Source organism: Pithys albifrons, chromosome 5 (assembly GCF_047495875.1).
Source record: "Pithys albifrons albifrons isolate INPA30051 chromosome 5, PitAlb_v1, whole genome shotgun sequence".
Classification (NCBI taxonomy): Eukaryota; Metazoa; Chordata; class Aves; order Passeriformes; family Thamnophilidae; genus Pithys; species Pithys albifrons.
Window position 1 is genome coordinate 47394170 of NC_092462.1, and position 13096 is coordinate 47407265.

Consider the following 13096-nt stretch of genomic DNA (forward strand, 5'->3'; position numbering starts at 1 on the left):
GGGGTGTGTGGGCAAGAATAAACTTCAAATAAGCTTTCAATAAGCTTTTATCCTGTATATTGGAGCATGAGATGAAACAGCTGAACTGTACCTGATCTACCTTGGAAAGTAGAAGGAAAAAAAGAAAAACCCCACAACTAAACCTCATGGTGGAACTGTTCCCAGCAATGAAGTGAGCTAGTCCTGTGATTTCTGGAGACTACCAGGGATGTGGAAGTGGATGAGTATATGTACTGCCATACTCACTGCTTTTCTGAGTGGGTTTTGGTTGGGTTTTTGTTGTTTTGTTTTGTTTTTTCAGATGCTCTTATTAAAGTTGAAATGGGTTTAATAGCCCGTTCATGTATATAAAAAGCAAAAGGAGGCATCTTAATAGGTTCTGGTGGCAATATCTCTGTTCACATGTCATCTTATTTGTGAAAGGAGCTGCATCTCCCCCACTTCCTTGACTGGACGCTCTGTACTGTCCAGCTGAGGATGTGCCAGGACATGCAGATTTTCATCTTTGCAAGATTTGTCCATGTCTTATCTAGGAGAAGCGTTACCAATTGCCTTGTACATCACATGAAGAGAAGCACAGAACAGACAGGGTAGTTTGTTAACAATCCATCTTAGAGCAACAAAGGGGTTTCGATTTAGTGTATCATGAGGATCATGGATGTAGACCTCTGTAACTCTTGTATGTGTTCATGTGCTTTTTCTTTCTAAGTAGGTACTGCTTGTCAGATCTTATTATAGTGGATCAAAAATTCCCCAAGAAATGGACCTATTTATATAGATCAGACACGGCCAATGTTGCTGAAAACAGGAATATTTTGTCTTGCTGACAGAAACCTTTTCTGTATTCCTAATGGCATATAATGAATTGAAGGTGTTTGGTCATGCATAAAGTTTGGTCATGAGTGGAATTACAGGTAGCAGCAGTGTTTGCAGTTCATGATGCTTGACACTTGCTGTTCCAAGGCCCTGGTTTTAGTTGCTTACGATTTAGTAAGACTTAAATGGTTTAGCAGTAATTCTTTGAGTTATATATCTGCTTCAGCTAAAATTTTACCAAATGTCAACTTGTGTCTAACAATGAGTTGAGGAGGAAGAACATACTGCTTTCTTGATTCAAAATGCAATTAAAATCTTGCCACTGGAAAAATAAAGCACCTGCATATGTTAGAGCAGGGACTCAAGGAGAAAACAAACCATTATGCTGCAGTATCAGACTATTTTTTGTGCCAGCCTGAACTCTTACATTAGGCAGCATGATAGATTTCTGAAAATGTTTCGTACCCGTTCGATGATTTGCCTAAATCCATTTCATCTGTCCAATTAGATGAGGTAGATATATTCCAAATCCTTTTAGTCATAACCAGACAGAGCTACTGAGCATGGTCTGGCTGGACTGTGAGAAGTAAACAGGCCTAATCTCCTCCACTCCATTCTAATGTCAGGTACAAACAACTGAGTAAGAAGATTGTCTTCTGTACTCCTTGTGCTTTTGCTGAACCTTGCACACATCTACTGTTGTTTTTGTCCTTCAAATGCTGTTTTAGCAGTATGTTTACATAATTGTCATGAATCTTTTTCAACTTTTCTATATTATTTGATTTTTTTAATTGATGCTCGTGTTCAGAACAGATTATAATAAAATTTATAGTTTTGAACAATATCTGTGGTTAAAAGTTATGAAATACTTCTTTTTGATTATCCTGTAAACTTCTGCATGCTAAGCATGTTTGGTATTGCTTTCCAAGTAACATTTTTAGACCATGAGGATCTGCTTGGTTTTATTCTATTTTATATTTGTGTTTTCCAGTGCATACTTCAGCTTTACGTACTGCTCGTGTCTCCTTGTGTTGTCTTCCTTCATCTTTACATTTTCACTAGTGCTTTTACTTGTGTTTCTTCCTCAGAACATTTTTTTAACTTATACTGGAAATCCTCAGTTTAAAACTGCCCTTACATTACAGAACTTTTACTTATAAATACATTTTTTCCCAATGTTTTTTCATAGAAACATGAAAATCAAATAACTAAACAGAGAAAATACTTTAGACATGGATTTGTAGAAATAAAAAAAATCTGAAAGTGTTATGCTCTCTCACTCGTGTGCATGTGTGAATGATTTCAGAAGTGCCTCTGTGCTCCTCTGGAAATGTGCCTGTGTCACTACAGGAGAGCAGTGAGGTCAAACCACCTTCTTTTTCGTATTTGTTCTTACACACCTGCTGTGGGAGTGCAGTGAGTAAGAGGTGGAAGCAGCACAGTCAGAGCCCATCCACAAAGATTGGAGGAAATAGCATTGTAGGGCAGTTGGTTATCTTGGTTGTAATCACTGAGTCTGCTCTACTTTTCACAGTAAGAAAAATTGCAACTCATAAAATCAAAATTTGTTTCATAGGGTATGGGAATGATCTGAAAAAAAATGGTATCTTGGTTCCTGAGATTTAAAGGAAAACCAGATTGTTTCTGAGCAAGCTGAGTGTTTATCCCAGGTTTTACATTTGAATCAGGGGAGTTGACTTAATGAAATAAAGTCCTGGAGTTGCCGGCCAAAGCAAAGATGTGCCCTGGGCAGGCAGAGAGATGAGAGAGGTGCTGTGTGGTAGAAATCACCACCCTGTTTGTCTGAAGATTCAAATTATCAAACAAAGGAAGACTGTATTACAAGGACAGGCTGGAGACTTCTAGTTCCACTTTCTTTTGCTGAAACTAGAAGATGATTTCAGTGTTACCACCCCTCCCTTTTGGTTATTGCACTGAATCTGTGTTCAGTGTAGGAGTATATGGAATGATTTATTGCTACTTAAATTTTTATGTATTGAGTTCAATACTACATTTTTAAAATTCTGTAATTACTTAAAGGGTTTAAAACCCCCAATGGAATAAGTTGTATTTAATGTTAATGAAATTGCTGCTAATTGACTTTTTTGTTACTAAACCCAGAATTACTTACAAGCTGTGGGATTTGCTTTGAAGCCCAGGTCCACACAGAAGGAGGCTTCTGAAATGAAAAGGACTGTCAATATACTTGAAACTTGCAATATATGTACATGTGGACACATGTATTGTGTTGTTTTGTGGTGGGTTTTCTTAAAAGAAAATTTTTCTTTAGGAATTGCTTTAAGGAGGTCTGACTTTTTTTTTCATCTACATTTAGCCAATGTAGAGAGAAGCCCATTCTTTCATTTGCAAAATCCTCTGGAAATTTATTTGGATGTTTTATGCTGAATGTCACTGAAACTAGGTGAGTCTCTGAATATTTTGGTTATTTTAAGCAACTGAGATATTTGTATGTGACAAAATACTGTTTGTAACTTAGAGTGCTAAGAGAAATTTGTATTTAACTTAAAATCTAGAAGATTAAATTACTACATAAACAAATTACATAGCTCAGAAAAAAAAGTGCAGCCAAACATTAATTAAGCAGGATATTCCTGGCTTTACTCCTAAGGTAAATAGCTGTGTATACATCAAGTATATTTCATCTAGTGTTTTTATAATAAAGTTCTTCCATTCCATGAGTTACTTGATTAGTTTCCCATAATATTTTATTTCTGTGCTCCTGAGGCTGTTCTCTGAGATGGTATTTGGAACCAGGTAATTTCAGTCTTACAGGAGACTAATATTCCTGTGTCATTAATCTGATTTTTCTCGATTCACGTAGTTGCTTAGTACAGGATTTAGGGATCAATTTGAATGTTTGTAGTAAATACATGATCATGTTTATCCCTTTTAAATTTTGTTTGAGTTAGGGCAGGTTAAATCACAGGGGTAGTGCTTACATGCCTGTCTGAAACTGTTCTATCCAAATTTCCAGATAAAAACCAATACTGAGACCTCTGTCTGAAAGTTCAGATATGTGAAAATATTCAGTTTTCTCTTACTGTATTTAATAGCACAGGGAAATGGAGGAAATAAATGAGAAAAGTATGAAAGAAATAAGGGAGAAACAAGAAGTAAAATATTTGAAGTGAAAAAACAGGACATAAAAGATAAAGTAAATAAACAAAGAAAAGAGAAATGAAGCCTTAGCAATAGGGATATCCGGATTTATGTCATCTTCTGAATTCTGGAATAAGGGAAATGAATTCTTTTTGTGGAAGCCAGTAGATCATGATCTTTCAATGCCCCTCAAGTATTCTGTCTTGTGACCTGACACCTGTGTCGGTTATTCTGGTTTGAAAAGGTAGGATATAACTCTGCCGTGTGCATTACCATTGTGATTTGGATCATTAAAACTGCTTTGGAGAAAATCTCTCTTGTCTCCCCATACCACTTAGTTGCTCAAGCTGTAGAAACATCATTCCTTTCTCAGAAAACTAGTCTGGAAGTTTTGCTGCAGGTGCAAAGTACTCTTCTGTCTCTGCTGGGGAAATACAAGTCTTCATCAGTCATGAAATTGCTGGAAAAATGCGAATGGTCTGTGTGATTTTCTTACTGGAGACCAGATGAAATCTAATCCAAAATAAACCCTCTTGAACAGCCAGCACAGAGTGTCAGCACCAGCTGCTTTATCTGCTGATCCATTTCTACTGTTTCAGATTACTTTCTACTGGAGACATGGCCAAAATTGTTCCCTTTGGTTATAGGTCAGTAGACGAGGGCAGGTAACACCTATTTTCAAGTATCAGTCTACAAATCCAGGTGTAAGTTTCAGTGCTAATACTGACAAATTTCAAAGTGCCAGGATTTTTTTTTTGCAATTCTGTGAATACAAACTGTCAATGAAAGAAATAAATACTATAAGTGACAATGAATCAAATGAATAAATTGTAACTGCCTTTTGCAATTCTGATAATTTAGTTTGTTCTTTTTCCACACTTATATTTTAGAATTGTTAAAAACAGAAGTCTTCTGTTTTCTTTCATAATCTTGATATAGAATTCTAAAATTTGTATGCAACCCCCTCCAAATATTTTTCTTGAGCTGCTTATTTGCCTTGAAAAAACCCCAACAAGACCAGAGTTTATGGCAGTCATAAAGTAGGAGCAAGGCAAAAAATGAAAAAGAGATGGTGTTTGCAGGTATTAATGTTTTTTGTGCCTTGAGCTGTCATGAGTCAGGATAGGTTTTTTGTTTTGGTTTTCCTCCTTTCCTCCTCCTTTCCTCCTCCTTTCCTCCTCCTTTCCTCCTCCTTTCCTCCTCCTTTCCTCCTCCTTTCCTCCTCCTTTCCTCCTCCTTTCCTCCTCCTTTCCTCCTCCTTTCCTCCTCCTTTCCTCCTCCTTTCCTCCTCCTTTCCTCCTCCTTTCCTCCTCCTTTCCTCCTCCTTTCCTCCTCCTTTCCTCCTCCTTTCCTCCTCCTTTCCTCCTCCTTTCCTCCTCCTTTCCTCCTCCTTTCCTCCTCCTTTCCTCCTCCTTTCCTCCTCCTTTCCTCCTCCTTTCCTCCTCCTTTCCTCCTCCTTTCCTCCTCCTTTCCTCCTCCTTTCCTCCTCCTTTCCTCCTCCTTTCCTCCTCCTTTCCTCCTCCTTTCCTCCTCCTTTCCTCCTCCTTTCCTCCTCCTTTCCTCCTCCTTTCCTCCTCCTTTCCTCCTCCTTTCCTCCTCCTTTCCTCCTCCTTTCCTCCTCCTTTCCTCCTCCTTTCCTCCTCCTTTCCTCCTCCTTTCCTCCTCCTTTCCTCCTCCTTTCCTCCTCCTTTCCTCCTCCTTTCCTCCTCCTTTCCTCCTCCTTTCCTCCTCCTTTCCTCCTCCTTTCCTCCTCCTTTCCTCCTCCTTTCCTCCTCCTTTCCTCCTCCTTTCCTCCTCCTTTCCTCCTCCTTTCCTCCTCCTTTCCTCCTCCTTTCCTCCTCCTTTCCTCCTCCTTTCCTCCTCCTTTCCTCCTCCTTTCCTCCTCCTTTCCTCCTCCTTTCCTCCTCCTTTCCTCCTCCTTTCCTCCTCCTTTCCTCCTCCTTTCCTCCTCCTTTCCTCCTCCTTTCCTCCTCCTTTCCTCCTCCTTTCCTCCTCCTTTCCTCCTCCTTTCCTCTTTCCCATCTGGATTGAATTCCTGAGTTTGAGGTTGTAGTAATATTTAGTTGCCAGTGTTAAATAATTTTATCTTGAAGTTCCAGTTCAGAGTTCTCTCTATCTTCCCTGTGTAGTTTTAATTTCAGAGATTCTCAAGCATTTTGTGTGCTTAACGTAGTGTAATATCCCACATGTTTAAGCCAGCAATTAGGACTAAACTCAGCTATATTTCTTGTTTATTAGATCCTTGCAGAATTTAGGCCTTGTCTTTCAGTATTTTTGCCAGAAAATTTCCAAGATTTAAGATTTCCATTGATGGGGACATTTAAACGAACAGGCTTTTAATATAATAAAACCCCCCAAACTGATAAGGTCATAGTAGCACAAGTATCAGCAGCATTTTGGAAAACTTTGTTTGAAAAAAATCACTGACTTTAATACAAAAAATAAAGTTATTTTCAGTGTTATTTGTATAATCCTTCCTAAAAGAGTTATTATTACAGCCACAATCGTATTTAGCCCTTGATCCCAGGGAAGTGGTGGAGTCCCCATGTGTGGAGGTCTTTAAAATTCATGTAGCTGTGACTCTTGAGGGATATGGTTTAATGGTGAACTTGGCAGTGCTGGGTTAATGGTTGAACTCAATGATTTTAAAGGTATTTTCAAACCTGAATGATTCCATTCTGTTCTGAAAAAGCAGTGCATTGGGTAAAAATCAAATTTGGTACTTAGCTGCTTCAATATAGCAGCTTAGAGGGTAGACCTCATTGAGGCAGGTACAAACCTCAATCTAAAATGAAGAAAAATGTTGACAGTCAAAATGTGAGAGTTATAAGCCAGTGAGTTATGAAGAGCCCTCACTATTTTAAGTTATCTTGTCTTATGAATATTGCACTGTTATGTTGAATTGCTCTATTTGCATATTTTTAAATGTGTTTGGCATAAGGAAATTGTTTCAAGCTTTAATGTGTGCTTAAATACAATACAGCTGTTTCTTTAGCCTGTGGCCTGAACATGTAATTCATGTTAATTTCAGTATTTCCTGTGAATATTCATAGCTTTTGATATCCCATTCCTCAAGTGTTAAACAGGCCACTGATGAGATCTTTGAAACCATACTCAAAATCTGTGAGGGGTGGAGCTGCCTCCTGCAAGGGGACGTTGGTCCCAGTGATGGTAGTAGCGACTGCCAGAATGGCTCCCAGATTGCCAGACAGGGAAGTTTCCTTAACTGTGAGAACTCAAGGGCACAGAGAAGGCTTTGAGGGTCAAGAAGGAAGCATTCCGAGACATGTGTTTTGGTAGATATGTGTGGTCTGATCATTCTGTGAAAGAAAACTTGAGAGAAGTGGTCAAAGAGGAAAAGAAAAGGCCAAGGAAGAGAGTTTAAAGTCACGCAGGTGTAGTACAGTCCCAAGTAGGTGTTATGATTTGTGTTGGATATTACAGGTGGTGCAAAGGACTGATAGATGAATATTTTAGATGGTAAAAAGGGATAGCTCAAATTTTTGAAGACATATTTGAAACTTTGTAATGTTTATGTGGGGTTATCAGGACAGTATCTGAATTTCCAAAAATACAGAAAGGATTTGGATTTGTGACCTTACACCCCCCCCCCTCCCCCATAACCTAATCTTGAAAATTCTTACCTTAAATATTGTGGCAGCAAAGCTTAAAAAAAGTTTGGTGTAGAACTTCCATAGTTATATTTTGTCTTTCAGTTAATAACATGATCTTAAAATATTTTTGAAAGAATGGGAGATAGTTGGCAGAGGTTTTGCTAGGAGCCTTGAATTAATCTGCAAGACAGTGAATGCTTTCATTATAAAAATTCCCAATGAGTAATATTGTCATTGTAATTGATCAACTTAATTTACAATTAAATTGACTAGACCCAACGTTTTGAAGATGATACTGTTCTGTGGGAACAAGGAATCTGTTGGTTGTCTTTTGCTGCTTCTCTGGTGACCCTCAGAAAGTGATTTCAGTAGGTTTGGGAACTCAGTCACTGAAAGTCTCTGCTTATGTTAATAGTTAGCCACAAAGGAAGAGTTTCATGCTGCTGCTGCTCAGGAGAATGAAGAAAGACTGTGAGCAAGTTTGTTATCTACATAAATTGATAATGATTTAGAAATGCAGAATGCTAAAATAAACCTGGTTAAGTGTTGCAGTTCTTCTTTGAGCTTTGTTTCCTGAACACTCAGAAATTCAGTTGTGTTCAGTACTCTAATGTTTGAATTCTTAAGTAAAGATGATGTTCCTTTTTATTTCCATACATATAAGAATATATGCAGAATGATTACAGTAAAATGAAATTAAATTTAGAGTTGTTTTATATGCTTTTTTTCTATTGCTGCATTGCTGTTTCTGCTTAGTTCGTGCACTACTATCTCTTCTTTTAAAATACTGCACCATCTTTCTTGCCTGAACAAGTCCAATTACAGACTAAGTGTTGGCTACTCTTCCATTTCCTTTGGATTCATGGTTATAGCAGGTGGGCAAAAGGATACCCAGCATCTATACCCAAAGTGGTTACAAAGTTTTTTGCAAAAAGTTTCCAGGGGCAAGAAAAGTAAACTTTTTCTGCCTTGATTTTGTCCATTCTTTAGCCAAGAAAACCGTTGAGACATTTCCTCTCTGTACCAATTGCAAAAATTTTCCTTGTTTTTCTGTTTTCCTGTTAAGGCACATCTTGCCTTTGTAATATGAAGTATTATCCTTTACTTCAGGTTTTGCAGTTACCGTAATTTCAGTTGAGCTTGGACTGTTATGTTAAAAGTTCTGACAAAAGAGTAACACTAGTGTTTTGTTTAATGAAATTGAGGAGTAGTGCAATGTTAGGCTTTCGGAATTCTGAAACTATATACTATATGTATTGAGTTTTATTTACTGTATAAACTTGTTTTTTCAGTAAAAAGTAGTTGTATTGAGGGTAAAACTGAACGATCTGGCAGACACTGGAATTCTAGAAAATTATTAAGTCTTCTCAAATCTTATTATTCTTATGGACAAACCAATAAGCATGCTAATACAAAAGTGTATTTTGCCACATAGTTTTTGAATAGTCATGGAAAGGCTTGAGTTGGAAGAGACCTTAAATATCACCTAGTTCCCGCCCCCCTACCATGAGTAGGGAATGCTATTCACTAGATCAGGTTTCTCAGGTCACATCCAACCTGGCCCTGAACACTTCCAGGAGTGGAGCATCCACAACTTCTCTGGGAAACCTGTTGCAGTGCCACACCACCCCGTGAATAAAAGAATTTCTTCCTAACATCTAATCTCTGTTCTTTCAGTTTTAAGCCATTCCCCTTTGTCCTATAATTATTTGCCCATGTAAAAAGTTGCTCTCCCTCTATTTCATAAAACCCCTTCAAGTACTGAAAGTCCTCAGTGAGATGTCCCTGAATCCTTCTCTTCTCCATGTTGAGCAATACCAGCTCCCTCAGCCTGTCTGTGTAGGAGAGGTGCTTCATCTGTTGGACCATCTTTGTGGCCTCCTCTGGACCTGCTCTGACAAGTCCATGTCTTTGTTGTGTTGAGAACCTCGGATTTGGATGCAGTGCTCCAGATGGATCTCACAAGAGCACAGCAGAGGGTAGAATCACCTCCCTTGACCTGATGCTCTTTTTGATGCAGCCCAAATACAATTGGCTTTCTGGACTGTGAGTGGACACTGTAGGCTCATGGGCAACTTTTCATCCACAAGCACCCCAATACATTTGGGCAGGGTCTGCTCTGGGTCTGCTCATCTCCTGACCTATATTGATACTGGTGTTGGTCCTGACCCAAGTGCAGCACTTTGTACTTGTCCTTGTTGAACCTCATGAGGTTCATAGTGGGCCCATTTCACAAGTTTATCCAGGTCTCCCTCAATGACATTCCTTGCTTCTGTTGTGTCACCTGCACCTCCTACTTCACATTGCCTGCAAACTTGCTGAGGGTGCACTGGATCTCACTCTGTGTCATTGGTGAAGATAATGAAGAGCACTGGTTCCAAGACAGAGCCCTGTCCTGGAGGAGCACCACTTGTCACCGGCCTCTGCCTGGACATAGACCCATTAACCATGACTCTCTGGCTGCATCAGTCCATCCATCCAGTTCCTTATCCATCCAATAGTCCACCATTCAAACCTGTGTCTTTCTAGTTTAGAGAAAAGGATGTAGTGTGGGATCATGTCAAAAGGTTGATGACGTTGGTCGTTCATACTTTGTCTACCATCATGCTGTCACTCTACTTTTATAAAAATAGAGGTGAAGTTTCTGTTTTTCCAGTCACCTGGGGTTTTGCCTGACCACCATGGCTTTTCAAATATGATGGAGTGTGGCAGAGAACAACATCAGTCAGTTTCCTTGGGACCCCGGTATGCATCTTGTATGCATCTTACCACATCCCATAGACTTCTGGCTATTCAGTTTTGCCAAGTGGTCCTGAACCTGCTCTTCTCTTAGAATGGGAATATGCTGAAATTAACATCCCTTAGTGTTTCACTTGTTTTGTTTTGTTCTTTTTCAGCTATCTCATTCTTTTTTCTCTTGTTACTGCTTTGAGCCTTCCAAAATAACATGCAGGACTTCTGGGGAAAGTGGTAAGTGGAGGAAGGGAGGAGGAGCTTCTTGTTTAGTAGTTTTTGACTTGCACTGCACTTCAGTGTTGTAGCTTGAAATTTTCCTACTTTCTCATTTTATGGAAATGTGAAGAAGTCTTTCCAGTGAAGTGCACTGCCTACTCCATTCTTCAGGCTCACAAGCAGTCCACTCTTCACAAAAGCCCTACAGAATAATTTATCTGTGTGTGAGTCACCCATGCTGGGAAATTTAGGGAGCAGAAGCACTTCCACAGCTGTGCAAATCAAGAGTTGTGCAATCAACTTGGAGAAAAAAAAAAGATGACCACAACTAAGTATTCTAAGTATTTTATTTAGTGTATGCATTTCTACGTGAGATAATAATTAAGTTCCAAATCAAATACTATCTTTCTGAAACACCTGTCACCTGTTTTTTGGTGTTGCTGTTAGCAATTGTCTTAATTATTTTTAAATGTGTCCATTTGGTAGACCTGTACAATTCTAAGTGTTACAAATAGTTGTTGCTGGTATAAATCATTCATCAAATTTTCTTATTTTCATATTATTAATTTAGGTGAATACATTTATGTAAGTGTCCGTACTGAGGATCATCCTAAAACAGTATCAGTTCCTCTTAATTAATAGGCTATTTGATAGATAAGTTGAAAACTAAGTAACCTGTCAGGTACATGTGCTTCTGTGCTTCATGTTTTGCTTGAGATTCCCATTGACTCTGAGACTGAGTTCTGGACTTGTTTTTCAATGCAGAGGCTGATCCATGATGCTGGATCAGTGTGTAAAAATCAGCCTCATTCTGTTCAGAAGTATAATTTATCATGGATTGCCACATGAGGTGCAGCAGTGCATGGGATAGTAAAGATGTTTCATTAAGAATGAAGCAGACTTCTCAAGTAGTAGCTACAATGCTCCCTTCTTTGAGCACAAACTTGAATCTCATTTTTCCTAATTTTGTTCCCTGGTTGTAATTTAAACACATGGTGTAGGTCAGCATGAAATGGCACTGTTGCCAAAAGATGTCTAACCTGGTGATTCACTGCTTCCCCTTGCCCTGTGCCAAAACAGCTTTTGAGCAGCCATATGGTGAAACAAATGTAGTTGATTTAGCTGAATGAAACAACATTTGGGTTAGTTTTGGGCTGGACCAATTTTAGGCTGTGTTGCCTCATTACAAATACTAATGGTAGAATGAGATGGTGTTGAATATGGGCATGGAAATGGGCAGTCAGAGTAATGATCAAAGGCTAACATTATGAAAACTTTTGTCTTGACCAAGGAGTTTAATAAAAGTGCTTACAAATATAAGTAACTGTTAGAACATGAAGTGCCTGGTATCTGTAGCCATCTGATACCTGTGTGGTCTTTGTATGTTTTGCTCTTGCTGTCCTTCATGTGGTAATTCTTCATCTATGGACTAATTCAGAGAAAGTACTAAGTGTATTTCTATACTGTAGGTGAGTACAGTGACTACAATTTAAGGGTAAGTCTTTGTCTCCTATTTTAAAAAAAACCCCACAAACAAAAAAAAACACAACCCGAAACCCCCTTGAGTTCATTTCATTGAGTGTCTGTCATGGTGTGCCTTTTCCCTTCTGATCGATCCCTCCGCCATTTTCCTTCTGACTCCTCCACCACTTTGTCATGAGGGCAGAACTGAAAAGTGTTAAGATGTTTCTGGATATGCAGATAATGGTATCTTAAAGGAATAAGTTGATGATATAAAATAATTGGTTGTTCCTTAAAAGGTAAGGTGAATCATAAATCAAGAAGAACTGATTTAACTCTTGTAAGCTACATCCTATACAGACTATAAAGGGAGAGGGCAAAGCAGGGCAGCAAGTAAGATTGCTGGACTGATGATCGATGGACTTAGGGAGAGCTAACTTTTGCCTCTCCAGGGATCTTGAGAGAATCCTATGGGAACAGGGGTCTAAGAGAGCTGTTTGATATTCAAGCATGACTTCCTCAAGGATCAAGAATGATGCCATCCCAATGAGCAAGAAACTGGGCAAAGAGGGCAAGAGACCTGAATGAAGAACTCTTGTCATTCTTCAAGTGTAAGCAGGAAATACACAGGAGATGGAAGCACTGTCAAACCACTTGGAGTGAATATAGAGAGTTTGTCAAAGTAGAAATGAGATAAGGAAGGCTAGTGCCTATCTGGAATTAAATCTGACCAAGGATGTCAAGGACAACAAGAAGGGCTTCTTCAGATACATCAATAGTAAAAGTAAAACTTAGGATAATGAGGGTCTGTTACTGAATGGAAGGGGGACCCTGGTAACAGAGGACACAGAGAAGGTGGAGACAATGAATGCCTTCTTTGCATCAGTCTATGCTGACAAGACCAGTCTGCTGGACTCTCTGACTCCAGAGACCAGGATAAAGGAATGTTGGAAGGAAGACTTTCCCTTGGTCAAGGAGGATTGGGTTAGAGAACACCTAGATAAACTTGACATCCACAAGTCCCAAGGGCCCTAATGGGCTGCATTCATGGGTGCTGAGAGAGCTGGTGGACACCATGTTGAGGCCTCTCATGATCATCTTTGAGAGGGCAATCAGAAGAGGTGCCTGAGGAC

General features: G+C 39.1%; 1 protein-coding gene across 7 annotated transcripts in view; it reads left to right on the top strand.

The window, feature by feature from the left end:
- The window catches only part of CLOCK (clock circadian regulator), a 67822-nt gene that overhangs the window by 10920 nt on the left and 43806 nt on the right, over positions 1-13096 (top strand). For 5 of the 7 annotated variants that reach the window (XM_071556472.1, XM_071556467.1, XM_071556463.1 and 2 more), the window contains exon 3: positions 3152-3238. The exons of 1 other annotated variant lie outside the window; for it this stretch is intronic. The gene's annotated coding sequence lies outside the window, so the exon portion shown is untranslated. Of the gene's footprint in view, positions 1-3151; positions 3239-10445; positions 10521-13096 lie in introns of those variants that run through there. One more of the 7 variants, XM_071556471.1, reaches the window with a different exon arrangement.